The sequence below is a fragment of the Macaca thibetana genome, chromosome 1 (genome assembly GCF_024542745.1).
Source record: "Macaca thibetana thibetana isolate TM-01 chromosome 1, ASM2454274v1, whole genome shotgun sequence".
NCBI lineage: Eukaryota > Metazoa > Chordata > Mammalia > Primates > Cercopithecidae > Macaca > Macaca thibetana.
Window position 1 is genome coordinate 94508289 of NC_065578.1, and position 27289 is coordinate 94535577.

A 27289-nucleotide genomic window follows, 5' to 3' on the forward strand; every position below is an offset into this window, starting at 1 on the left:
CTTAAGTCAGTGTTCTGAAAAAAGACCAGGCTACACTTGCTGTCTCATTTTTCCGTGTTCTTTCATTTCCCAATTAACTGAAATGTAACTTCTACCATAATTATTCTCTAATAACATCTGTATTTTCAAGTCCAAAGAATATTGCCTTTTAAAAAAAATTATTATTTTATTATTTTTTTCTTTCCACAATAAGACATCTGAAAGCAAGAATATTTCCTTTTCTTATCTTTCTTGTCTTTTCTTAGCCAACTGAACAAAACTTTCTTTTTTTGACCTTTTTTTGTTCTGTTGACTTTTTTCTTTTCTTTTAGACAAGCATGTTGACATTGACATAGTATACCATTTTCTCTGATTCTCCTCATACCACTATTGTTCTATCTTGATAGTCTTCTTAGGTCTTTTTTTTCCTATCTACTTTTCTAAAAATTATAAAAACAAAACAAAACTGTTGACTGAACACAGTAGCTCACACCTGTAATCCCAATACTTTGGGGGGCACAGAGGCAGAAGGATTGCTTAAGGCCAGGAGTTCAAGACCAGCCTGGGCAACATAGTGAGATCCCATCTCTACAATACAATTTTAAAAAATTATATCTAGGTGCCGGTGTGGTGGCTCACGCCTGTAATCCCAGCACTTTGGGAGGCCGAAGCAGGTGGATCACCTGAGGTCGGGAGTTCAAGACCAGCCTGACCAACATGGAGAAACCTCGTCTCTACTAAAAATACAAAATTAGCCGGGGTGGTGGCGCATGCCTATAATCCCAGCTATTCGGGAGGTGAGGCAGGAGAATCTCTTGAACCCGGGAGGCGGAGGTTGCGGTAAGCCGAGATCGTGCCATTGCACTCCAGCCTGGGCAAAAAGAGCGAAACTGTCTCAAAAAAAAAAAAAATTATATCTAGGCATGGTGGCACATCCCTGTAGTCCCAGCTACTCAGGAGGCTGAGGTGGGAGAATCACTTGAGCCCAGGAGTTCGAGGCTGCAGTGAACTATGGTAGTTCCACTGTACTCTAGCTTGGGTGACAGAGTGAGATCCTGTCTCTTAAAAAATAAACAAATAAAACTTTTATTTATAAAATACATTCAGAAAAGTACTTGAAATCATAACATGGAAACTTGGGTACCCACCAGCTAGATTTTGCCATATGTTTTTTTTCAGGCTCTCACTTTCTTTTCTTCTAATAAACTTATTTATCCTCTTTTGGTCTTTGCATTTCTAAGGATTCTTAGCCATGAGTATCTTTCCTTTTTACTTTTTGTGGCAGATTAATAGTTGTCCCCTGAAAACTGTTCTCCCCTTCTTGCTGGTCATGTGTTCACTAAGCTGGCAACTACATTTCTTATCCTTCTCTGCAGTGAGGAGTGGTTTTGTGAGTAAGTGCTTGCCAATGAAATATAACTAGGAGCAATGAATACAACTTTTGCCTTACTTTGTTAAAGGAAGATGGCTTGCCTTGGACTGCTTTCTTTCTCCTTCATGGACATGTCTGTGACCAGCTATGATGATGAAGATGAGGAAGACATCCTCGAAGAGGGTGGAACAACAAGATGGAAGGAACCTGGATCCTCTATGACCTGAACTTTGGAAAGGCAAACCTAGAACAGAACTGCTCTTCTAGTCTAGGCCAGGCTGTTAGGTGAGAGGAAGAGAAACATCTATTTTTTTTATGTCACTGGATTCTGGGATCTCTTAGCCTTTACTCTAACTAATACAGAAATTGATACTTGGAAATGGAAAAGTTCTAAAATCCAAAAACAGTACTGCCTAAACAGTCAGAAAATTGGCAGTGAGGAAACAGACCTCTCAGGCTGGGAAACTGTTGATCCTTGTTATGCTGTGATAAAACATTTGGTAAAAATTTTACCTATTTAACTTGGAAGGCTGATCATGTTCTTCTGTAGTGGAATTCTAGGGGAGGCATTTGGAAAGGACTGGAATATAGATGTATAATGGTTTCTCTTTGCTGCATTTAGCAAGGTTTTTCAAGAAAGTAATGAGCTCACATAAGAAATAATGGGTTTGCAAGCAGGATGGAAGAAAGTAAAGAATGTACACCCTATGGCCACACCACCCAGAATGTGCCCGATCTTGTCTGGTTTTGGAAGAATTTATAGAATATTGGGGTCTCACAGTATTAGAAAGTTCAATTATTTCTATAGTCCAAACAGGATATTGGAATGTTGTTCAGAGACTTTCTTCAATTTCTCTCATTAAGATTCTTCAGCCAAAGATCTAGCCTTGCAGGAAAGATCAGATAAAGGGAGTTGCCCTCACTTATTTTTAAGATTGTTTTAAAATAGCCACCATTAAAACAATGAAAAGATGAATGGGTAGATGATAGGAACTAGAGAATGAGCAAATTTAAGAGGTAGATTGAAAAATAACTTGGATTGTAGTTCCTGGTGAAGCAGGAAATTTTCCCTGACTGCTTCGTGGGTAGGACTTGGAGCGTGGGCACTGGGGCTAGCCAGCCACTTCTCCACTAGCAGGGGTAAACTCCACTCACTTGAACCCATTATGCTCAGCCCCTCATGAGAGGGAGCATGCAGGTGAGCAGGTGTAGGAGCTGGGGTAAGTGCTTTTGGGTGCTGGCAGGAGCAAAACTCTGTGCAGGCCCCGTGGCAGTGTCTAGTGGGGAGTATCTGAAACCCCAGAGGGGTGTGTTACAGTGCTCTTTTAGCTGTGCTGTCTGAGGACGGCTTAAGTGTTAAACAGCTTAGTGGGCCCTCTGCCTTTTTTCATGAGGTGGTTGCTCTCCACCAGCAAGGGCAGAGGGTCAATGCGACAGCCTTTAGGGTCCGTACCTTTGGCACCCAAGCTCTTGTTTCACATCCAGGAAAAATCAGGTTGCATGAACGAATTGAAGGGTGGTGAATGCGGAGAATTTTATTGCCAATGAAAGTGGCTCTCAGAGGGAAGGGGAGCTGGAAAAGGGATGGAATGGAAAGGTGATCTTCCCCTGGAGTCCAGCCATTCCCTGTCAGACTCCTCTCCAAAGTCATACCATCAAGCTGTCCCTTTGAAGTCAAGCTGCTTCTCTCTGATGTCCAGCTGCTTCTTCTTTTCTCTTCTCTCTGCTGGTGGAGCCTGGGGTTTTTATGGGTATGGGATGGGGGTGGGGCAGGCCATGGGTAGTTTTTGAAAAGGCAGCATTTGAGTTGGAAAACAGGAGTGCACATTCCCTCTTTGGGCCATGGTTCCAGGCTTGGGGGTAGGAACCTCACCAGGGACCTGCCCTCTTCTGCCCAGAATTTCCCTGCCTCCTGTCCCTATCACTGGCACATGTAATGGATGGGTGACAAATGGCAGAGAAGCCTACAAGTCCCCCCATGGTTTCATTTTTCATGATTTCCAAAAATATTAAATGAAAAGTTACAGAAATAGACAATTCATAAGTTTTTAATTGTACACCCTTGTAAGTAGCATGATGAAATATTATGCTATCACAGCCATCCCTCCTGGAAGGTGAATCCTGCCTTCGTACAGCATGTCCATGCTGTATATGCTACCCACCTATTTGTCATTTAGTAGCTCTCCCAGTTATGATCCACTGTTTTGGTATGGCAGTGCTTGTGTTCATTATTTTACTTAATAATAGCCCCAAAGCACAAGATTAGTGATGCTGGCTATTCAGATATCACAGAGAAGCCATAAAGTGCTTCCTTTTAATAAAAAGGCAAAAGTTCTCAATTTAATAAAGAAAGAAAAATATTGTATGCTGAGACTATTAAGAAAGATCTACAGTAAGAATGCATCTTCTGTCCATGAAATTGTGAAGAAGGAAAAAAATTCATGTTAGTTTTGTTGTGGCATCTCAACTTGCAAAAGTTACAGCCACAGTGTGTGATTAGTGTCTTGTTATAATGAAAAAGGCATTAAATTTGTGGGTAACAGACATGAACATCTAAACATGTTCTGATTGATGGCAATGGGGTTCAGTACCATTGTGGTTTCAGGCATCCACTGAGTGTCTTGGGACAGACATATCCTAGGCCAATAAGTGGGGACTACTGTACTGCATTTTTGTTTGTTTGTTTTTGAGATGGAGTCTTGCTCTGTCGCCCAGGTTAGAGTGCAGTGGCGCTACCTTGGCTCACTGCAATTTCTATCTCCTGGGTTCAAGTGAGTCTTGTGCCTCAGACTCCCGAGTAGCTGGGATTCCAGGTGAGTGCCACCATGCCCAGCTACTTTTTGTATTTTTAGTAGAGACAGGGTTTCCCCATGTTGGACAGGCTGATCTTGAACTCCTGACCTCAGGTGATCTGCCCACCTCGGCCTCCCAAAGTGCTGGGATTACAGGCGTGAGGCACCACACCCAGCCTTGTACTAAGTTTTTGAAGAAATTCTATTGCTAAAGAAACCACAAATCTGACTTGGAAATGCCAGTCGTTGTTCATATCCTAAGGCAGTCTCTAGGAAAACATATTCTCCAACATCCACTTCAATTTTTAACCTGAAGAATAACGCACAAGGAAGAACCTCCCAGAGGGGTAAACCCAGGGGCCCAGATGAGGTTAATCAAGGAATTTATGTCATGGCCAGTGGAGAGATTTCTCCTTGGAAAGAAAACAAACAAACAAACAAACCAACAGGCAATTAAGGACTACTGATTGTTTCAGGTTGCCATTCTTTTATTTTTCAAATGGAAGTTTTTATTGTGGTTAATTCTGTTTCTGTTCTAACCTTGCATATTGGGTTGAAAGTGGGGATTGAGTATCTTTCTTTTATGTTATAGGTCATCAGACTGTAAGTAGCCATATCTGGATGTATCAGAGCAGGCTGTACTTCCCCCAGAAGTACTGACCTTGAGCTGGCTGCAGAAAGTGGATAGGACCACAGGCAGAGAGGGAGATTGAGCTGTATGTAAATAAGAGTCCACTCAGATATTTGGGTGTCCCAAGGGATTGACTCTATCTCTTTGTTAGCCTTCACCTTAATGTAATGCAGTGTTATTGGGAGTACCGATCTGTTTATTCAGAAACCTGTTACCTGCATATTGACAATTCCGAAATTCGTATGTCCAACCAGGATTCTCTTCTATGTTCTAGACCCATATATGTTATCCAAATACTGGATACCTTTGCATGAATTTACCACAGGAGAGACCTCAACTACAACACGTCCCAAACTGAAATTATTTCCTTTTACCTTAACCACGTGTGTCTTCTGTGGTAGATTGCAATAAATAGTCATAATCTTGTCCCATCTCTTTATATATGCCCCTGTGCAATGTGACTTTTCTGTTTTTCTCATTAAGAGATGGACTCCAGATCTCTACTTCATTGTGTCCATGTTGGCCTATGACTTGTTTTGACCAAAAAATGCATAAAAATAATGATATGGGAATTTTGAGCCTGGACCTTAAGAAGCCTTGCTCTCAGTCTCTTGGAAAGTTCCTGTCATCATGTGAAGAAACTTGGGCTAAGCACACCCCTTTTTTCTGATATAAGGTCTCACTCTGTCACCCAGGTTGGAGTGCATTGGTGCCATCATGGCTCACTGCAGCCTCAACCTCTGTGGCTCAAGCAATCCTCCCACCTCAGCTTCCCAAGTAGTTGGGACTACGAGTGCATGCCATCACACCTGGCTAATTACATTTTTTTTTTTTTTTTGGTAGAGATAGAATCTCACTGTTTCCCAGGCTGGTGACTAACTTCTGGGCTCAAGTGATCCTCCTACCTTGGTCTCCTAAGGTGTTGGGATTACACCATGCCTGGCTGGCTAGCTTCTTTGAGGATAAGAGTCTACATGGAGAAGGATGCCCAACTGACTTCCAGCACCAACTTGCGAGGCCCAGTGAGATCTCTTGTACCATAATTATTAATAATTTTTAAATGGCAGCAACAGAATAATAAACCCTGCCAAGTGAGTGCTCTATGCCACTGCACAGGTTAGACATCTGTGAACTGGTCTTGATCACCAGAGAGGTTATTTGGACCATCAAGACCCCACCAACCTTCCAGGTGACTGTGACTACATGAGTGAGCTCAGGTGAAACCAGCAGAAGAACTTCCCAGCTAAATCCAGCCCAAATACTGACCCCCCACAGAATTGTTAACTGATAAATGATTGTTGTTTTAAACCACTAAGTTTTGTGATCATTTGTTAGGCAGCGATAAATAACTAAAACTTACTTAGTCCCTTATCTCCTATCCTGGATAATTAAAGCCTGAATCATTTAACTTCACCCATCCTATGAGGCCTGAGGAATTCTTCAGGCTTTCTACTTACTTGTGCATCCATGAGTATGAGTTGTGGAGTCAGACTACACGAGTTTAAATTCTAGCTCCCCTTCTAATGTGACCTTGAATGCATTATTTGTGCCTGTATTTCTTCATCTGTAAAATGAAGATAACCTTATCTTTCTTATTAGGGTCTGTGAAGGTTAAATCACGTAACAAATGAACAGCACTTAGCACGGTGACTATGCTTAATAAATGTCATGATTGCCTTGGATCCAATCATGCTGTACATAAGATTCAGAATGAAACTTGCAGGAGTACTACAGAAGACTGCTGGGATCACACAGGAAGTTTTCAAGGAGGTCAAAAACAGACATGGTCCTACAGAAACTACAAATTAGTGTAAATGACAAACTTGTGCTCTGGAGTCAGACTTTCTACCTTCATATATCAGCTCTGCCACTTGTTCTGTTTCTTGGCACATTACTTAACCTCTTTCTTTTTTTTCTTTCTTTTTTTTTTTTGAGACAGAGTGTTGCTCCATTGTCCATCAGTGCAGTTGCATGATCTTGGCTCACGGCAACTTATACCTCCCGAGTTCAAGCAATTCTCCTGCCTCAGCCTCCCAAGTAGCTGGGATTACAGGTGCCCGCCACCATGCCCAGCTAATTTTTTGTATTTTTAGTGGGGACGGGGTTTTTACCATGTTACCAGGATGGTCTCAATCTCCTGACCTCGTGATCCGACTGCCTCGGCCTCCCAAAGTGCTGGGATTACAGGTGTGAGTCACTGTGGGCAGCACCTCTTTAGGTCTTAATTATGTATACTGTAAAATGGGAATAATAAAAGGAAATCCCTCATAGTATTATTGTGATGATTAAGTGAGGACTAAATTATTAAGTCATGTAGGCTTGCCACATGGAATATTCACACTACATGATATTTGAAAAGTGAGTATTGGTCAAAAAGGCAAACCAAAATTGCTTTAAGAGAAAAATTACCAAACATAAAGTACACCATATACAAGACTGCAAACAAGATTTGACGTAAGCAATCAGGAGCCAAAGGGAAGATAAACAACTTAAGTTTAGAGAGGAAGGCAGACGTGAAACCATTCAAAACTTTAGTCATTGCATCAGAAAGTATCGGAGTTGTGGTTCCTCAATCTCTCTGCAAGCTACAGCAGCAAAGCAGAAGGTACACTAGCAGCAGGCTTTGGATTGTAGATAACAGTTAAAGCAATCCGAGGTTCTTCCCTACCAATTAGCCAGTCAAGTTTTCAGTAGAGGAGTGACATTTAGAAAGAGTACCTTGACAACAACTGGAGAACAGAAAGAGCAGGACAGAAGGTCCACTGCCTGTTTTTGTAAATAAAGGTTTGGAACATAACCCTTGTATTGAATCATTCATGTATTGGCTATTGCTGTTTCCTGGCTTTAAGTGTAGAGTTGAGTAACTGTGACCATCTGGCCCACAAAGCCTGACCTATTCTTTAAGAAGTTATTTGCTGATCCCAAGGAGACTGTTGCAGTAACCTGGGGTAAGACAAGGGTGGATAGCTTTGGGGAAGGGACAGTAAGAATTTTGGAAAGGCAAACCTATAGATTGTGCCAAATAGTCAATGTTTCTGAGGAAAACATGACCCACATATCAGTTGGGATCATCTGTTTTGTTTTTAAACTAGATAACATTGACTCAAGCCCCTATTACACAACTGTTATATTATACAGTATTTCATGAAGTATCCTGCCACTTTTCCAGACATTTGATTTCAGTACTACCTCTGGCCCCTGCTAATGGGTTCAGTTTATGGACTATTTTGCTGGACTCTAGGTGTGCTATCTCCTTTCTGCTCCTTTTTGATCTAGCATTGCAACTCGGCCCCATCCTGTGATTTCTTCATTTACCTCACCACCACCTCCCCTCACGCCATGTGTGTGTCTTGCAGAGGTATGGGAATTTAAGGGTAGTGGAAAGCCTACTGGAAATTTGGAAGAAATAAGGGGAGTTAAAGAAATACAAGTAACTTAGAATAGTACACATTTCAAAAAGCATTTTAGGCATACCATGAAGATACTCTGCCATCCCTTTCTTTTCACTCTTTCTCATCTCTTCTGTCTTGTCCCCAACTCCTTCTACATCCCCAAGTTAATTTCTTTTTCTTCTTAAAAATGTTTTTTTTTTCTTGATATATAATAGATATACATATTTTCAGGGTACATGTGATAGTTTGATACCTTTATACACTTTGTAAAGATCAAGTCAATGTAATTAGGATGTCCATCACCTTAAATATTTGCCTTTATGCTAAAAATTCAAATTATTCTCTTATAGCTATTTTAGAATATACAATAGATTATTGCAAACTGTAGCCACACTACTGATTCCAAATTAATTTCTGATATAGAAGAGTCCCTCTTCTTATCCTATCTCTTACTAACCCAAGTTTTCAAGGCACACCATATATGTATAATGACGCAAGATGTTTTCCTCTGAGAAGAATTCTACTGCCAGCTATGAGAGAAATGGTTTAATTTCACTCTAGTAGCAAGGTTTCTTGGCCACAATGAGACATTGGTTTGGATCAAAAAATGTGTAATCCAACTCATCCAGCTGGAGGAGCCAGGAAAGGAGGTAGTCCAAGATGGGAGTAATGAAATAGTGAAACCCAGATCACTTCCACAGGAGTAGTGTAAATACCTAAGAGGTGTGTGTGAGGTTGTAAATGAGAGAGGAGGCCAGGAATCAGGAACAGAGGAAATCAAACAAAGGAATTTTATTGTAGACTCTTGCCCCCTTTTGAAAGGAGATGGTGTGGTAACTTTTATATATATTCCACTTCATAGAGTATTAGACACACTGTAGGGACACAAGAAATGTTTGATAAACAGAACTCTTCATGCCATTCCTGAAATCTAGTTCTTTTTGTGCTCCTGGGGCTTTGCTGTTTTGATATAGATCAATTTACTGCACCTGAAAAAATCAAGCAGCATTAGTTTTATTTCTAAACTACCCAAGCAAAAGAGTATCAGTAAGTGTATCTAATATGTTCTTCCTTCAAATAGATGGAAACTAGCTCTCAATAGATTTGTATCATAACAACATCAATAACAATAAACAATGTTACCACCATCATTTATTGAATGCTGACTAGATCTGATGTACAGGATCAGATCTAGATAGCACAATGGTCTGTGTACTCTCATTTAGGCCTCATAATAGCCCTATTATTATATTAATTTTACAGATGAGAAGATTCTGGCTCAAAGAGGTTCTTTTTCCTAAGGTCATAATAACTGGTGGTTTGTCTGACTTCAATACTCTTGATCTCAATAACACTAGTCCTGGCTGCCTCATAACTGGTTGCCCTGCCCCATTTCTAAACTTTTGTTCTCCTTATTCTGTTGCTTAAAATCCTTCATTGTTTCCTCATCTCCTCCAGGGCACAGTCTACGTAATTCGGTGTAGCATAGTTTATTTTTCATAATCCTTGACCACTTTAGTGGCCTAGCTTCTCCTGCTGTTTCCATAAATGCATACTGAGTTCCAAACATTTGTGGTTCCTGGGGGACAGGCCCAGCTCCTCCATGCTTCCGTGGTTTCGCATGTTCTCACTCATTCTGTGGTATTCTTCCTCCCCATCTGCCTGGGCTTCAACACCAGAAACCCAAGTTCTAATAAATCTCTTTTCTGAGATCTCTTAGTCTCTCTGGATTTTGATTCTCCTGTTAGAAAAATTGAGATGATCCTTCCTCGGTTTGGAAACAGGTTACCTGTAATGAATTGTGGTCTTGCGTCTCAGTGGCTGTATCATTTTGGGAAAGTTGCTAGGCTTCTCTAAGCCTCAGGTTTTTTTCTAGAACAGGATAGGCCGGGTGCGGTGGCTCACACCTGTAATACCAGCACTTTGGGAGTCCTAGGCGGGCGGATCACCTGAGGTCAGGAGTTCAAGATCAGCCTGACCAACATGGGGAAACCCCATCTCTCTAAATACAAAATTAGCCAGGTGTGGTAGTGCATGCCTGTAATTCCAGCTACTCGGGAGGCTGAGGCAGGAGAATCACTTGGAGCGGAGGTTGTGGTGAGCCAAGATCGCGCCATTGCATTCCAGCCTGGGCAACAAGAATGAAACTCTGTCTCAAAAAAAAAAAAAAGAACAGGGTAATGATGTTTCTTTAGAATAGTGCCTGACACGTAGTAAGTATTATCTTATTATCACTATCTGGTCAGGTGCAGTGGCTCACGCCTATAATCCTAGCACTTTGGGAGGCTGAGGGGGGCAAATCACTTGAGTCCAGGAGTTCGAGACCAGCCTGGGCGACATGGTGAAACCCTCTCTCTACTGAGTTAGAAATGATTCATTATTATATGGATCTTGCACAAACTAAATAAGAAAAACATGATCTGGGATAATAGTTATTACCACATTGTGCTTCCTTAGGGATTACCTGCTCACCTTTTAAGATTCAGCTCAAATTCACATTTATAATGCCTTTCTGTATGCATTCTGTACACTTTACACATAGTCATTTTGTCAATTGTGCTAAAAAAACTCTATTTTTTATGTATTATATCACGTGTAGTTATTTGTTTAAGTCCTCATTTTCTCTGCTAGTCTGGACTCCTTGAGGACAGGAATTATTTTATTATTCATCCAAAGTTAGCATAAATAGATATTTAATACACTTCAGTAGATTGATTGCACATATACATTCATTAATAAATAAGAATGAGCCTCAAGGAACTTATAGTTATTACAACAATGACGATGATGACAATGATGATGTAATGTTTATTGAGCATAATTTGCTCTACACTGTCCTAAACTCTTGGCACTCATTAACTCATTCAATTCTTACCAACTCTATTAGGTATTATCCCCATGAAAGTTTTTTTTTTTTTAAATTATAAACTATTATTATCACTATTTGGTCAGGCACGGTGGCTCACACCTACAATCCCAGCACTTTGGGAGGCTGAGGCAGGCAAATCGCTTGAGTCCGGGAGTTTGAGACCAGCCTGGGTGACATGGTGAAACCCCCTCTCTACTAAAAATACAAAAAATATAAAAATTAGCTGGGCATGGTGGCACAGGCCATGGTCCCTGCTACTTGGGAGGCTGAGGTGGGAGGATCGTTTGAGCCTGGACAACAGAGTGAGACCCCATCTCAAAAAATATGCATATGCATATATATACACACATATAGAATAAAGAAATTCACAAACATAAAAAAATCTTATTACTATTTTACAGATAAAGTAACAGGTTCAGAGAAGTTAAGTAACACACTCGAAGTCATATAGCTAGGAAAAGGTGTACAAAAAATTTATGCTTCAATAGAAAATCCTGCATTGCTGGCCGCACACTTTGGGAGGCTGAGGCGGGCAGATCACCTGAGGTCAGGAGTTCGAGACTAGCCTGGCCAACATGGTAAAACCCCGTCTCTACTAAAAATTAAAAAATTAGCTGGACATGGTGGTGCATACCTGTAATCCTAGCTACTCCGGAGGCTAAGGCATGAGAATCACTTGAACCCAGGAGGCAGAGGTTTCAGTGAGCCGAGATCGTGCCACCACTCCAGCCTGGGCAACAGAATGAGACTCTGCCTCGAAAAATAATAACAATAAAAAAAAGAAAAAGAAAATTCCACATTGCTTAGACAGCACCTTCCAGATCATCTGATTCCTGACTTTAATTGTCTTTGAGCCATTTTACAACTCAGTATGTCTTTTTCGGATTTGCTTAAAAACAGGTTGTAACATCTGCCTGATTCCCTCACTGAATTAGTTAAATAAAATCTTTGACATTATTTCCTTTTCTATCTGTATCAGTCATGATTTTAGCTTTTTCTGAAAATTATCTTTTAAGAAAGATATAACTGGAATGCAACCCCAATTCTGACTTCAAGGCCCATTTATGCAACTCAAAGGTCTCCAACTTTTTTTTTTTTGAGATAGAGTCTTGCTCTGTTGCCCAGGTTAGAGTGCAGTGGTGCAATCTTGGCTCACTGCAACCTCCGCCTCCCAGGTTCAAGTGATTCTCCTGCCTCAGCCTCCCAAGTAGCTGGGATTACAGGCGCCCACCACCATGCCCGGCTAATTTTTGTATTTTTAGTAGAGACAAGGGTTTCACCATCTTGGCCAGGCTGGTCTTGAACTCCTGACCTCGTGATCCACCCGCCTCAGCCTCCCAAAGTGCTGGGATTATAGGTGTGTGCCACCGCGCCTGGCCTAGGTCTCCAACTTTATGGGCACTTTACTGGGGAGCTTCTTTTTATTTTTATTTTATTTATTTAGAGAAAGGGTCTTGCTCTGTCATCCAAGGTAGAGTACAGTGGCGTGATCATAGCCTACTGCAGTCTCAAACTCACTGCAGTCTCAGCCTCCCAAGTAGCTGGGACTACAGGTACATGCCATTGTGCCTAATTAAAATGTGTGTGTGTGTGTGTGTGTGTGTGTGTGTATTTTGTACAGATGGAGTCTTGCTATGTTGCTCAGGCTGGTCTCAAACTCCTGACATTAAGAGATCCTCCTTCCTCAGCCTCCCTAGGTGTTGGGAGCCACTGTGCCCAGCCAGGAGCTTCTTTTTACTGTGTTCTACCTCAAGAGACTCTGATTTAGAAGGTTTTTGGTTTTGTTTTTGTATTTTTAACATGACTCCAGTTATTCTGTTGCAGATGGTCTGAAAAACACTGCTTTGAACAACTCTATGATACTGCTTTCCTGGTAGGAGAAATAAAGTACCTGTACAAAGCAAGCTATAAATTTTCTCAAACTCTCAAATAGAAAAGAGGGAGAGAGAAATTCTCAGCCTTAACTAGGAAAGTTTTGACAAGGAAAGATGTGAGGAAAAGACCATGTGTGTGTTGGGGGCAACATGAGCAAAGGTAGAGAGGCAGGAAAATGGAGAATGACTAGTAGTTGGATTTGGCAAGACTGAGTGAAGAGTATGATCAGTAAAAATGGAAATGTAGGTTTGAGCTAGAATGGTGGACATTAACACATTTAGTTAATAGGCAATAAAGGTAATAGAACAATTTTGATTTGAGTTGAAAAGAAGATAACCAACAGTAGGTCAGAAGAATTCTGAAGAGGCAAGAAGTTGCAGACAGAGAGAGATAACTTATGGATGACAAGAAAAGAAAAGTTATGAGATTACAAGGATTTGAGGACTCTTCTAAAACCAATGAATATTTATTGAGGGTCTATTTTGTGTGAAAACGTGGTACTGAGTAATGGGAGAAAATGGAAAGGTAATTATTAACTTGGTATGATCCCAAGGAGACATAAGAGGAAAAGGATGGTATACAGGTCTAAATTTGGTGAGTGAGAGCAAGAGTAGAGGAAGTAAATGAAAAATACGTAGGGAGTCCAACTGACAGAATTTGCTGTGTACTTGGATATAGAGAGCTGAGCAAGAGGGAGGAATCTAAGAAAATTGAAGTCTCTAGGTTGGGTGATTAGAGGCATGATGACTTTGTGAACTCAGAGAAAGAAGAGTATGGAAAAGAGGAGGGATCATGAGTTATATATTTTATTGCATTTGAAGAACCTGGGAAAACATAGTAGAATCTTGGGAATATAGGTCGGAAGCTCAAGAGTGAGAATTTTAGACGGCATATGTGGAATTGATACTAGATACACCTTAATGGATTGGGGGAACGGGGAGGACAGGGTTAAGCCAAAGCTAAGATGGACTTCAAGGTAGGTAAGAACCTGGAGTAGGCAGAAGTTAATTGAGCAAAACGTTAATTGCAAAATTTAGAGCTAAGAATCAAAGCAGAAAAGCCCGTTATGTTCTCAGGTTCAAGGAATTATCAAACTTTGAGATAAAAAGCTCAAGGGCTAGGGGAATGCAGCAAGAGCTAATTGAGAAATGAGAGCAAAAGCAGCGAATAAAGTAGTATACGTATACATATTTGCAGAACTTCTTTTAGCAAGAGTATTTGTTTGGAAGAACTACTTTTCTTAACTTTTTTTTTTTCTTTTCTCTTTTTGAGATTGAGTCTTACTTTGTTGCCCAGGCTGGAGTGCAGTGGCATGATCTTGGCTCATTGCAACCTTTGCCTCCCAGGTTCAAGTGATTCTCCTGCCTCAGCCTCCCGAGTAGCTGAGATTATAGGCATGCACCACCATGCCCGTCTAATTTTTGTATTTTTAGTAGAGACAGGGTTTCACCATGTTGGCCGGGCTGGTCTTCAACTGCTGACCTCAGGTGACACACCTGCCTCAGCCACCAAAAGTGCTGGGATTACAGACGTGAGCCACTGCACCTGGCCAGAAGAACTCCTTTAGGTAGGCAGTGAAACTCCACTGGATTTAATTAACAGAAGATGTTTCTTCAACTCCTATGTAGGAAAGAAGAGAGATTGGAAGATAGAGCTGGTAGAAGTTCTACGAAACTTCTCAGGAACCCCCTACTCTTATGCAAAGTTGAGGAGAATCATGAAATGTTTAGAGATAATTTCCTATAGAAACTAGAGGAAGGGCTGAATTCTGGTTCAGAGAGATGAAGGAATAAGAAGGATCTCAGTGAGTTATTTTTATATTGACTTTCTTATAGAATGATTGGGCTTTTCTGTTGTAATGGTACAAGCCAAATAAGACCAAAATGATTAAAATCGCATCTAAATTATTTAGGAGACATGATTTTGAACTTCAGCTCTGTTTGTTCATCCCATCCCCTACAAATCAATATGACAAGTGTTGAAATTTGACAGTGGTGTATTTAGCTATTGGTTATGGTTTTTTATTTCCCAAGAATGTCTTGTACGACTAGCAGTCATAATTTACACAATTGTTTCCAAAGTTTCCCATGATACTCTTACAATGTGCATTATTTGTTAAGCGAATTAATAATTTGGATTAAGACAAAGTGAACTGAAATCAAGTTCATTTCACCTCTATGTTGATGCATTAAGAGGACGACTTTCTCTTTTTGTATTAATAGAACACTGTGTGCCTAAAACAGTGTTAAAAAGCCAAATGCTGATAGATTTTTAAATATCTGGTAGAGGATTTTATCAACAAACCAGAGGGCTTTGTAGGAGCCATAAAAGGGGAGGCAAAGCAGCCCTTTACATCCCTTGGCTGTATTTCATTAACTTTAGGTAATTGCTCAGGATAAAGAAGAAGGAGGAGAAACACATCATTCTCTCTAGAATGTAGATTATCAGGTAAGACTCTCCCTCAGCCACAGAACTTTGAGCTTCCTAAGCGAGTTCCTTGACAAGCTGAGAACAGTGGGAACATATAGATAGCACCCACCTTGCAGGGTGCAATGTAAGTTGCAAAGGTGTACGGATGCTCTTGTACTTAGGATGGTGGTGTGATTACGTATGTTAAACCCATCATAAATGGAAAATACACTTAAGTAAAAAATGGGTTTAACATACCTAATCCACTGAACATCGTAGCTTAGCCCAGCCTACTTTAAACATGCTCAGAACATTTTTAGCATGGCTCACACCAGAAATCCCAGCACTTTGGGAAGTGGAGGTGAGTGAATTGCCTGAGCCCAGGAGTTCCAGACCAGCCTGGCCAACATGGCAAAACTCCGTCTCTACAAAAAATACAAAAAATTAGCTGGGCATGGTGGGGTGCACCTGTAGTCCCAGCTACTTGGGAGGCTGAGGCAGGCGTGGATTGATTGATCCCAGACGGTCAAGACTGCCGTGAGCCCTGATCATGCCACTGCACTCCAGCTTGGGTGGTAGAGTGAGACTCTGACTCAATAATAATAATAATAATAACAATAATATTTTCAGTACAGTATTCAATACATTATACAAGATATTCAGTACTTTATTATAAAATAGGCTTTGTGTTAGATGATTTCACCCAGCATCGGGAGAGGGTATAATTGTACCACATATCATGAGCCTGGGAAAAGATCGACTTTACAATACAGTGAAACGCATTCGGTAGAAGAACTTGAAGGAATGCATTTCACTGCATTATAAAGTCGAAAAATTGTTAAGCTGGACTATTGTAAGTCAGGGACTATCTGCATAAGACAGATTTATTGAAAATAAATCCCCTAAAATATCCTTTTCCCTAAAACTAGATTGTCTTCAGGTAACTGATAATCCAGGTGTATTCAGTGATTTCACTCTGAGAACATTTGTGAGACTTAGAATTATACTTTGGACTTTAATGTACCATAATGTTGCCTCCTCCGTGGGTGGTGGGTTTTGATAATTAGGCACTTGTCCAGAAAAGTTGGATTTTGGATGAATATATTACTTCATTTGTTTCTAAATTCAGAAAATATTATTTTTTATTGGTGGCAGCAATAGAGACTAATTAGAAAGAACAAGTGCAGAAAGAAGACTACTACAAAGAGGACTAGTTTGGAGGCAGTTGTTCTAATGCAGACACTGAATGCTTCTGTGGGACCAGGAAGAAGTCAGTGATGACTCCCAGGTCTTCCTGATGGCTTGGTGGATCTTGTAGCCATGTGGAGAGAGAGAGAATCACTGTAGGTAATATTCCGTTTGAGAACTTGTTATTGAGAAAGGCTCAAATTCTGAAAACCTCAATTTCTATCTATAAATGTTAAGAGGTAAAGTGAGTTTCTTACCTGTAACAAAAGAAACAATTTCAATGCTAAAAAATCCTGACATTTACTTCAACTTCATTTGAATTTGATATGTTTGTGAAGTTATCTGGTATTTTCTACTTACCACAGAGAATTTTAAAATCTGAGACTTTAAACATAATTTTCCTTATTGAAAATAAATCCCCATAAAATGTCCTTTCCCCTAAAACTAGATTGTTTCCTTTTTTAAAATCGAAAAAGGGCCAGGTGTGGTGGCTCGCGCTTGTAATCCTAGCACTTTGGGAGGCCGAGGCGGGTGGATTGCTTGAGCTCAGGAGTACGAGACCAACCTGGGCAACGTGGTGAAATCCTGTCTCTACCAAAAATTAGCTGGGCGGAGTAGTGCACGCCTGTGGTCCAAGCTACTTGGGAGGCTGAGGTGGGAGGACTGCTTGAACCTGGGATGTGGAAGTTGCAGGGAGCCAAGATGGCACCACTACACTCCAGCGTGGGTGACAGAGTGAGAGCCCTCTCAAAACAAACAAACAAAACAACAACAACAAAACCAAATAAAAAATTCTTAATCTATTGCAAAGTATAACAAAAATATTTTGAAAAGGGATGGCAATGGGTAAATTTTCAAAACCGTTACTTGCTGGAGGACAAAAAATGATTTTCAATTAAAATGCACAACAGCATGCAGGTCAAGATTAAGTGGGAGATCTGAATGCAGCATATGCATTTTAAATAATAACTCATTTTTGATGCTTCTGACTTCTCATATGGAATGTCTAAAACAGGGACTTCAGTTAGTGATACACATGATTCATATGTATGTGTTGAGCTGCTTATAGTAACACCATTGCAGGAATCATAGTTGTAATAACATTAGGTAAATTTTATTGGGAGATAATAAATTTGTAAGGGAGATAATATGTTTGCATATTTAACAATAGTCAAAAAAATTGCTCTTTTAGGCTGGGTGCGGTGGCTCACGTCTGTAATCCCAGCACTTTGGGAGGCCAACGCGGGCAGATCACGGGGTCAGAAGATCGAGACCATCCTGGCTAGGAGATCGAGACCATCCTGGCTAACACGGTGAAACCCCGTCTCTACTAAAAATACAAAAAATTAGCCGGGCATGGTGGCGGGCGCCTGTAGTCCCAGCTACTCGGGAGGTGGAGGCAGGAGAATGGCGTGAACCCGGGAGGCGGAGCTTGCAGTGAGCCTAGATCGCGCCACTGCACTCCAGCCTGGGCGACAGAGGGAGACGCTGTCTCAAACAACAACAACAACAACAACAAAAATTGCTCTTTTAATTTTTAATTATTTTTAGGGTAGTTTTTGTTTCTATGATGTGGTTGGTTTATATGACTACAGAAATATGATTCTTTTGGAATTGAATATTTTAGCAGGGGATGGCAATAGAGCAGGGGCTCTTTATACTAAGGAATATTTCTAAATTCTAAAGTTGTATTTAGCTATAAGGTCTATGAAAACTACTTATGAATAGTTTATCAACTTTATTTAAAAAAATTGTTCATAGGAACAGGATAGGGACCATGTTAGTTCTGATTTTAATCATATTGATGCCTGGGCTCTTCATGTTTCAAAACAGTAAGCAGGAATTTTGTATGCTGATAAACAGTGATACTCTAGTGTTATCCAAGCAACATCTGTTAACAAAGCATTTTAGATCTAGAATTAAACAAAAAAAAGATATAGCTTTGTAAATGTCCCTCTTTTTCAAAAATGATGGTGGGGAGACCCAATCTGAAGAGGCTGTAGTGAGAGATGAATGCTCCAAAGTCAGAGAGTAGTGAGGAAGTAGAATAACAATATGTTTATGGGATGAGGTTGGTTGGTTTTAATTTGCATATAGTTTTACAAATGAAGGCCATTTATAATGTGTAAAGGTCCTTTATATTTCTTTTTCTGTGATATCTGTTCATGTTTTCTAATTTTCTCTCAAGTGTCTGGTCTTTTTCTTCTTTGATATATAAGCTTCTTATATATTAAAAAGGTTAGCCCTTTATCTGTGATTTGAATATCAGATTTTTTTTCCAGTTTGTACTCTGTGTCTCATCCTTGCTTATGCTGTTATTGTTATTTTTGCCAGGTAGTAGTTTCTGATTTTTTAATTAGTTAGATTTATTAATCTTTTATGGCTTTTAGATTTTGAGTCACAGGCCTTCCCATTCCTTTTTACGAATTCCAGGGTAAAGAGAGAATTCGTCCATATTTTCTTGGAATGCATTTTTTTGTTTTTGTTTCTGTTTTGCTGTCATCCAGGTGGGAGTGCAGTGGTGCAATCATGGCTCACTCTGGGCTCAGCCATCCTCCCGCCTCAGATTCTGATTTTTTGTAGAGAGGAGGTCTCACTATGTTTACAGGCTGGTCTCAAACTCCTGGGCTTAAGCAATTCTCCTGTCTTGGCCTCCCAAAATGCTGGCATTATAGGTGTGAGCCGCTGTCCCTGGCCTTTGTAATACATTTGTATATTCATATTTTACGTTTAAGTCTTTGGCCCATTTGGAATATTTACTAGTATACAGAATGAGACGTAGATTTAACTTTATTTTTTCCAGATGCTATTCATTTATTGCAGGTCCATCTTACCCCACTGACTTGAGATGCTGCTTATTTGGGTCTATTTCTGGGCTTTCTATTTAATTCCATTAGCCTATCTATTCCTATGGAAATCCCAAAGTATTAATTATTGAGATTTTGTAGTATTTTTTAATATATAGAAGGTCATTCCTTACTCACTGATCTTTTAAAAATAGTTCTTCTGGTAATTCTTGTTTGTTTATTTTCCCATGTGGACTTTGGAATCATTTTGTCCTATTCCAGAAAATTGCCAATTAGTGTTTTCATTGATATTGTAATACATTAAAAAATTAGGGGCAAGTGCAGTGGCTCACACTTGTAATCCCAGGACTTTGAGAGGCTGAGGTGGGCAGATAGCTTGAGCTTAGGAGTTTGAGACCAGCCTAGGCAACAAGGCAAAACTCCATCTCTGCAAAAAAAAAAAGCAAAAATTAGGCCTGGTGGGTGTGTCTATACTCCCAGCTATCCAGGAGGCTGAGGTGGGAAGACTGTTTGGGCCCAGGAGGTTGATGCTACAGAGAGGGAGATCTCATTTGAGCCAAAATTGTGCCACTGCCCTCCAGCCTGGGCGACAGCCTGAGACCCTGCCTTTAAATAAATAATAAATAAATAAAATTAAAACTTAGGGAGCATTTACATACATTGACTTTTTCTATCCAAAAATCTGGTCTGATTTTCATTGGTTCAAGTCTACTCTTGCGTCCTGCAGGAGTGTTTTAATGTTTTTCTCAGGTAAGTTTTGCTTTTTTTTTTTTTTTTTTTTGAGATGGAATCTCATTCTGTCACTCAGGTTAGAGTTCAGTGGTGTGATCTCAGCTCACTGCAACTTCCGCCTCCTAGGTTCAAGGGATTCTCCCACCTCAGCCTCCCAAGCAGCTGGGACTACAGGCATGTGCCACCATACCCGGCTAATTTTTTGTATTTTCAGTAGAGATGGGGTTTCACCATGTTGGCCAGGCTGGTCTTGAACTCCTGACCTCAAGTGATTCACCTGCCTCGGCCTCCCAAAGTGTTGGTATTACAGGCATGAGCCACCAGTTTTGCATATTTTTATTTAATTACCCTTACACACTTTTTGTTGCGATTATGGGGGTCTTTTTCTTCTTTTATTTTGTAAGAGTATTGTTTATCTGTGTGTGCTTGTACTACATACACATAATGTGTGTATGTGTATATATATATAAAAATATATATATATCTATACAAACACAATTTTGGTAAATTAATTTTTTTCTGCTCCCACACTTAAATTTTTTATTATTTATATTTTTTTGTTGATATTTTGGGTATACATATACATGTACATGTGAGGATATACATGTATATATGTATACCAAAAAATCAACTGAAAAAATGTATATTTAAAAAAATATATATTTCACTTGATTTATAGGTATATAATCATATAATATAGATGACAATTTTACACTTTTTTTTCAATTGCTATATCTTTATTTTCTGTCTTTCCTCTAGTTCCTTTGACGGATACTTTCAGCACCACATTAATTAGTAGGGGCAGAACAAGCAACCCTTTTGTCCTGTTGACCTGAGCAGGAATCCTCCAAATTTCCCTATTAAATTTGAAGCTGTGTTTGAATTTTAAAATTAATTTCTAGTCAGACATTACTACTTTGCTTCATGTGAGAAATGGAAAATTTGGTCCAACAATAAGATCCCTAAATGTCCAACAATAAGGGATTGGTTAAATACATTATGTTAAATTCATTGAATATAACAGAGCACTTACAAAATATGTAGTTTTAATCTTTTTGTCATTGAAATAAAACCCAAAGTATATGTAGGTATGCATGGAAAAATGTCTAGGAGGATATTCAATAAAAGGATCTAGGCCAGGTGCGGTGGCTCACACCTGTAATCTCAGCACTTTGGGAGGCCAAGATGGGCAGATTACTTGAGTCCAGGAGTTCAAGACCAACCTGCACAACATGGCAATACTCTGTCTCTACAAAAAATTTTAAAAAGCAGCCAGGCATGGTGGTGCATGCCTCCTATGGGTGGAGGTTGCAGTGAGCTGAGATTGCCCTATGCACTCTAGCCTGGGCAACAGAGCAAGGCTCTGTCTCAAAAGAAAAGTAAAAAAAAAAAAAAAAAAAAAAAAGGATCGAAAAGTTATAAGCATATAAACTGGTGATTGCTAATATAAATTTCAACTAATTTATAAAATCTAAAAATATCCATAACATTTTAGCATAATTTAAAAATGTTAGAAATTTATGAAAAACTGGCCAGGTGTGGTGGCTCATTCCTATAATCCCAGTGCTTTGGGAGGCCAAAGCAGGAGGATTGCTTGAGGCAAGGTGTTTGAGACCAGCCTAGGCAACAGAGCAAGACTCTATCTCCACAAAAAATACAAAAAAATTATCTGGGTGTGGTAGTGTGCACCTACGCAGCTACTCAGGAGGCTGAGGTGGGAGGATTGCTTGAGCCCTGGAGCTCAAGATTACAGTGAGCTATGCTCACACCACTGCGCTCCAGCCTGGGAGATAGACAGATTGTGTCTCTTAAAACGAAACAAAGCAAAACAAAAACAAAAAAGAAGAAAAGAAAAGAAAGAAATTTACAAAATAAGAACTGTGTTCTTTGTTCTGGATCCCTGTTATTAATTTTTTCATAATGAAAAAATAAGCCTCTCCTGTTTAATTATGGAATGACCAGAGGTGTTTATCATATATTCTTTGCAAAATGACATGAAAATGATAGTGTAGAAAGATGTTTACAAGATATAAGCCACAAGGAAAGAGGGAATAGGAGAAAAGTCTACAACAGATAAGAGATTTCAATAAATTGTAAAAGCCAGAAATTGGATAGAGTAGTGATAACTGGCTTGGCAAAATGGAAGAGAGGCTAACTTCAGTGCTTGGAGGAAACTTAGCACTTGGTGGTGCAGTGTACAGTGGAAGGCAGGGCAGGGCACAGGCTGAAAAAGGAAGATAGTCCTATAATGGTTTACTAGGCTCTTGGACCCCTGGGTCCCTTCTCTACCTCATTCAGGCAGCCTGCACTCATGCCCTCCACCCTACAACCACCACCATCAATGCAATCCCTCTATGAGGTTAGAAGTTTCTTCTCTGGAGAAAGGATTTTATCCTTTGGCAAAGAGTTCCCATAAACAAGAAGTCTAACTAGAGAATGGGAAAGAGCCCTTGGAAATGACAAATGTGTTTGAAATAGAAATTTTAGTGGAAGATAAGGTTAAGGAATTATTTTGATGAAGGATGTCTCAATCTTGGCACAATTGCCATCTGGTGCTGGAAATTCTTTGTGTGGAAGTTTGCTCTGTGTATTGTGTGATGGTTAGCAGCATCTGTGGCTACTCACTAGATGCCAGAACTTCCCCCTCTTTGCTGTGGCGACAACCAAGAATATCTCCAGACATTGCCACGTGTCTTCTGGGGCAGGGGAATCAACCTTTTCCCCCTTCTGCCCTGTTTGAGAATCTCTATCTCAGACAATAGACAAGAAAGATATGGGGATGATCAATAGGATAAAAGGACACTAAATTTAGAGAATAATATAGATGTTCCAATAATGTACTAACAAGAATTCACAAAAAGAATAGAGAAAATGGAAGGGAGGAAAATAGCAAATAAATAAAAGAAAAAATTTGCAAATGAGATGAAAAAGATTGCTTGGTATCTAGCACAACCACTGAAAAAATACCTATTGTAAGGTGCATCAATATGACATTTCAGACTACTAGGGAAAATGGAAGATGCTAGAAAGAAAAATAGGTCAGATACAGAGGAGTGGGAACTAGAAAGGCATTAGACATTTCAATGGCAACACTGGAAAAATGCTTTCAAAATGCTGAGGGAAAATGATTTTCAATCCATCTAAATTATCAGTCAGGAATAAGAATAGAATGAAGACATTTTCAGACATGTAATTACTCTAAAAATTTACCCTCTCTATGTACCTCTTCTGAGTAAGCTACTGGAGTCTGTGATCCAGCAAAATAAAAGAGTAAACTGAAAGTTGTGTGTTTGAGCACTGGAAGATATTATTGCTGGGCATTTGATAGATATGTTGAAGCATTTGTATCTAAAATTTGTGTTAGATACATTTTAATTTTATTTTTTCATTCTTGTAGCGACGTAGTCTTACCAGGTTGCCCAGGCTGGTCTTAAACTCCTGACTTCAAGCAATCCTCCTGCCTTGGCCTCCCAAAGTGTTGGAATTACAGCTGTGAGCCACTGCATCCAACCTTACCTACCTTTTTTTTTTTTTTTTTTTTTTTTTTTTTTTTGAGACAGAGTCTTGCTCTGTTGCCCAGGCTGGAGTGCAGTGGCACGATCTCGGCTCACTGCAACTTCTGCCTCCTGGGTTCAAGCGATTCTCCTATCTCAGCCTCCTGAGTAGCTGGGATTACAGGTGTGCACCACTACACCTGGCTAATTTTTGTATTTTTAGTAGATATGGGGTTTCGCCATGTTGGCCAGGCTGGTCTCAAACTCCTGACCTCAGGTGATCTGCCCGCCTAGGCCTCCCAAAGTGCTGGGATTACAGGCGTGAGCCACCGTGCCTGGCCCCTAATTATTGATTTAAGTGAACATTGTAATATGGTTATGTTGGAAAGAAGCATGAGGGCAAAGTTGTAATGGTGGTGGGAAAAGAGCGAAATCCTCAGATATCATAAGATGTCAATAAAGAACGTGTAAAACTGAAAATCAAGAAATGCTGTTATAAGGTTATCATTTAGGAGATGAAGAACATGGTAGGGTTGTGTGGAATGTAGGGTGAAGACAGGTGGGGAGAAGCAGGACAGGGGGCTGATGGCACTCATTGATGTTTTTTGTTATAAGCCTTTAAGAATCATTTGATTTTTCACTTATGTGTGTTACTTTCACTAAAAATAAAAATGCAAACAAAACAATACACATACATTGTAGAAAAGATACCACATATAATAAAATGCACAAAAAGAACATAGATGTCCAGAATCTCAAACATCCAGAAAACTGAGTGTGCCTGTAGTCTCAGCTATTCAAGAGGCTAAATGGGGAGGATTGTTTTTGTATTTTACAGGCTGTGTCCATAGATGTCGGGGAGTTACAGGCTGTCAGGTGATATGGTATCTGTGACTGGCCACTGTACTCCTGTACTCCAGCATGGGCAGCATAGCAGATCCTACCTCTTAAAAAAAAAAGAATCTCACTCACCCAGAGATAGCCACTGTTAATATCCTGAAATAGTTTCATCTGAAAAATGAAAGTACTTTCTAAAAAAACCTTTCGGTTTTTGTTTGTTTGTTTGTTTGTTTAGAGACAGGGTCTCACTCTGTTACCCAGGCTGGAGTGCAGTGGTGCAATATCAGCTCACTGCAGCCTCCAACTCCTGGCCTCAAGCAATCCTCCTGCCTCGGCCTCCCAAAGCACTTGGGATTACAGACATAAGCCAGTGTGCCTGGTGAAAGTATTTTTAAACACTTATAAAATCTTACAAACACTCTTAATACACTAAAACTACCAACACAGGAAAAAGTAGTGCTTAGGGTTATTCATTTTTTAGTAACTTAACCTTTCTGATCAAAATGTTTGGTGTCATTTAGTTTGTATCTTCACTAACAGAGTAGAGTGGAGAATTAAGGCAATTTTTCACAATAGTTTTGCTTTAATTATATTATTTCAGAAAAAAACAGCTTTTGGTCTTAGTTTTTCAAACAATTGGTTCTATTCAGAAGACTAAGAATTTCGGAAAATAAATTCATCAGGAAAACTTACTTCATTTAAAAGAGTTTTTGGCTGGGCGTGGTGGCCTGTAATACCGGCACTTTGGGAGCCCGAGGTGGTCAGATCACTTGAGGTCAGCAGTTTGAGACCAGCCTAGCCAACATGGTGAAACCCTGTCTCTACTAGAAATGCAAAAATTAGCTGTGCACAGTGGTACCTGCCTGTAATCCCAGCTACTCGGGAGGCTGAAGCACAAGATCTGAATCTGGAAGTCAGAGGTCGCAGTGAGCCGAGATGGCGCCACTGCACTCCAGCCTGGGCAACAGAGCAAGACTCTGCCTCAAAAAAAAAAAAAAAAAAAAAAAAAAAGAGTTTTTGTATTTGTTTCCCATTTCAAGTGTGGATAAATACTTTCATTCATCTGATCTGTTTGCTTGAACTGTTTCAGTGAATAAAAATATAAAAAGTGCAATTCAGTCTTTATACATCCCATTTAAAAGGCAGAAAAACTTCATATGGTAAATACAGAATTCTGAGAAAGTATCCTTGGAAAGGGAATATTGGTGAAACAATTAATAATAAAGATTTAATGAACTGGATGTGTGTGTGTGTGTGTGTGTGTGTGTGTGTGTGTGTATATATATATATTTGCTTGTTTTTGAGACAGAGTTTTGCTCTTGTTGCCCATTCTGGAGTGCAATGGTGCGATCTCGTCTCACCACAACCTCTGCCTCCCGGGTTCAAGCGATTTTCCTACCTCAGCCTCTTGAGTAGCTGAGATTATAGGCATGCGCCACCATGCCTGTAAAAAATTAGCCTGGCTAAGTTTTTGTATTTTTAGTAGAGACAGGGTTTCTCCCCGTTGGTCAGGCTGGTCTCTAACTCCCAACCTCAGGTGATCTGCTGGCCTCAGCCTCCCAAAGTGCTGGGATTACAGGTGTGAGCCACTTAAAAAATAACTGGATATTTTTAAAGAGATTAAGCTACCCTGAATTTTTTCAGGAAAAAATACAGTTGATGTATTATTCTACCTCCTAAGGTCACTGAGTTTTAATTAGCTTACAACTTGCAACATTCAACTACTATTTACTGAATTCCTCTCATAGCTCAGGCTTTGTCCTTGAAGTATTCACTTACATGTTCTGTATAATCTCAAAAACAATCTTGCAGATTTCATGATGCATTTGTAGAGGCCTAACATGAAGGAATATGGTGGGACATAGAGTACAGTACTATGGATTTCTGTGGGTTTACCTGGCCTTGGTTACTGCTGTTGGTGTTAGAGAATTATGCATATCAAAGATAATGATGGTGCATTTATCAGGAAAGAACAGAACTACTATCGGCCACCAGAGACAAGCATGGGAGAGTTTCTGCAGGAGGCAGTTTGATTCAGAGTCTTGAGATGACACTGTGAAATTGGTATTTTCTGGGCTGACTCCACAGATGTTCACATATAACCATTCGTCCCACAGAGAGTTATGGAATAGCTGTGTGAGTGCACAAGGCAGCTATCGCGCAAACCAAAGTTGTCAGGTACTACACATATTGTGAAGGAACTATGATGGGACACGGTGTGGTCAAAGAGCACTGGTGCCTTGGTACCTCCTGAGAGTCTTAGGGAGAAAAAGGGGAACATGCATTTGGGGGCCTGCAGAATCTTTCTCTCTGCTTGACGGCAGGGCAGGTTTCTGTCCCTCCCCGTTCCGTGGTATAGATTTTATCTTTTCCACATCAGTCCAGGTCTTCAAGAGTCACTAGGAATTATTATTCCCATTTTATAGATGAAGAAAGTGAGCCTCAGTGAGGTTCAGTTAGCTAAAGGCACACAACTCTAATAAACTGACAGAATTCCAGGTTCTGATTTAAATTCTATTGCTGTCTCTTGAAAATAAACATGGACAGCTTATATGAGCTTTTGTGTGTGTATTTTCTGGTCTAAATCTGTGGCAGATATGCGTGTCTTTCTGTGCATGTATATAGTAGATCAAATATGTTACCTCTATTGACATTTCTTACAAATAAATATCCTGTTATCAATGATAGTGTTTACAAATTATTTAGAACTTACCTCTTTTCAAGAAAAGGCCTTGTGATTGCTCTCTGCGAATTATAATAGCCTGAATATACCTCTTCATTATTTTGTTTTGTTTCAGACAATTATCTCTGGTTGATGCAGATCACTTGGAAGCTTTTGAGGCTGTATATAACAGGTCAGAAGATCTATTTAATGTCAAACTTTACTAGACAACTTGGAATTCTCAGCC

The 27289-nt window shown here is 39.9% G+C and overlaps 2 protein-coding genes across 3 annotated transcripts in view; one reads left to right on the forward strand and one right to left on the reverse strand.

Annotated features, from left to right (window-relative positions):
• The window catches only part of ALG14 (ALG14 UDP-N-acetylglucosaminyltransferase subunit), a 435379-nt gene that overhangs the window by 107716 nt on the left and 300374 nt on the right, over nucleotides 1-27289 (reverse strand). The window lies entirely within an intron of this gene.
• TLCD4 (TLC domain containing 4) overlaps nucleotides 1-27289 on the forward strand; it is a 116908-nt gene that overhangs the window by 6220 nt on the left and 83399 nt on the right. The window contains exon 2 of one of the 2 annotated variants that reach the window (XM_050778347.1): nucleotides 27179-27235. The exons of the other annotated variant lie outside the window; for it this stretch is intronic. The gene's annotated coding sequence lies outside the window, so the exon portion shown is untranslated. The remainder of the gene's footprint in view (nucleotides 1-27178; nucleotides 27236-27289) is intronic. 2 annotated transcript variants of the gene reach the window in all.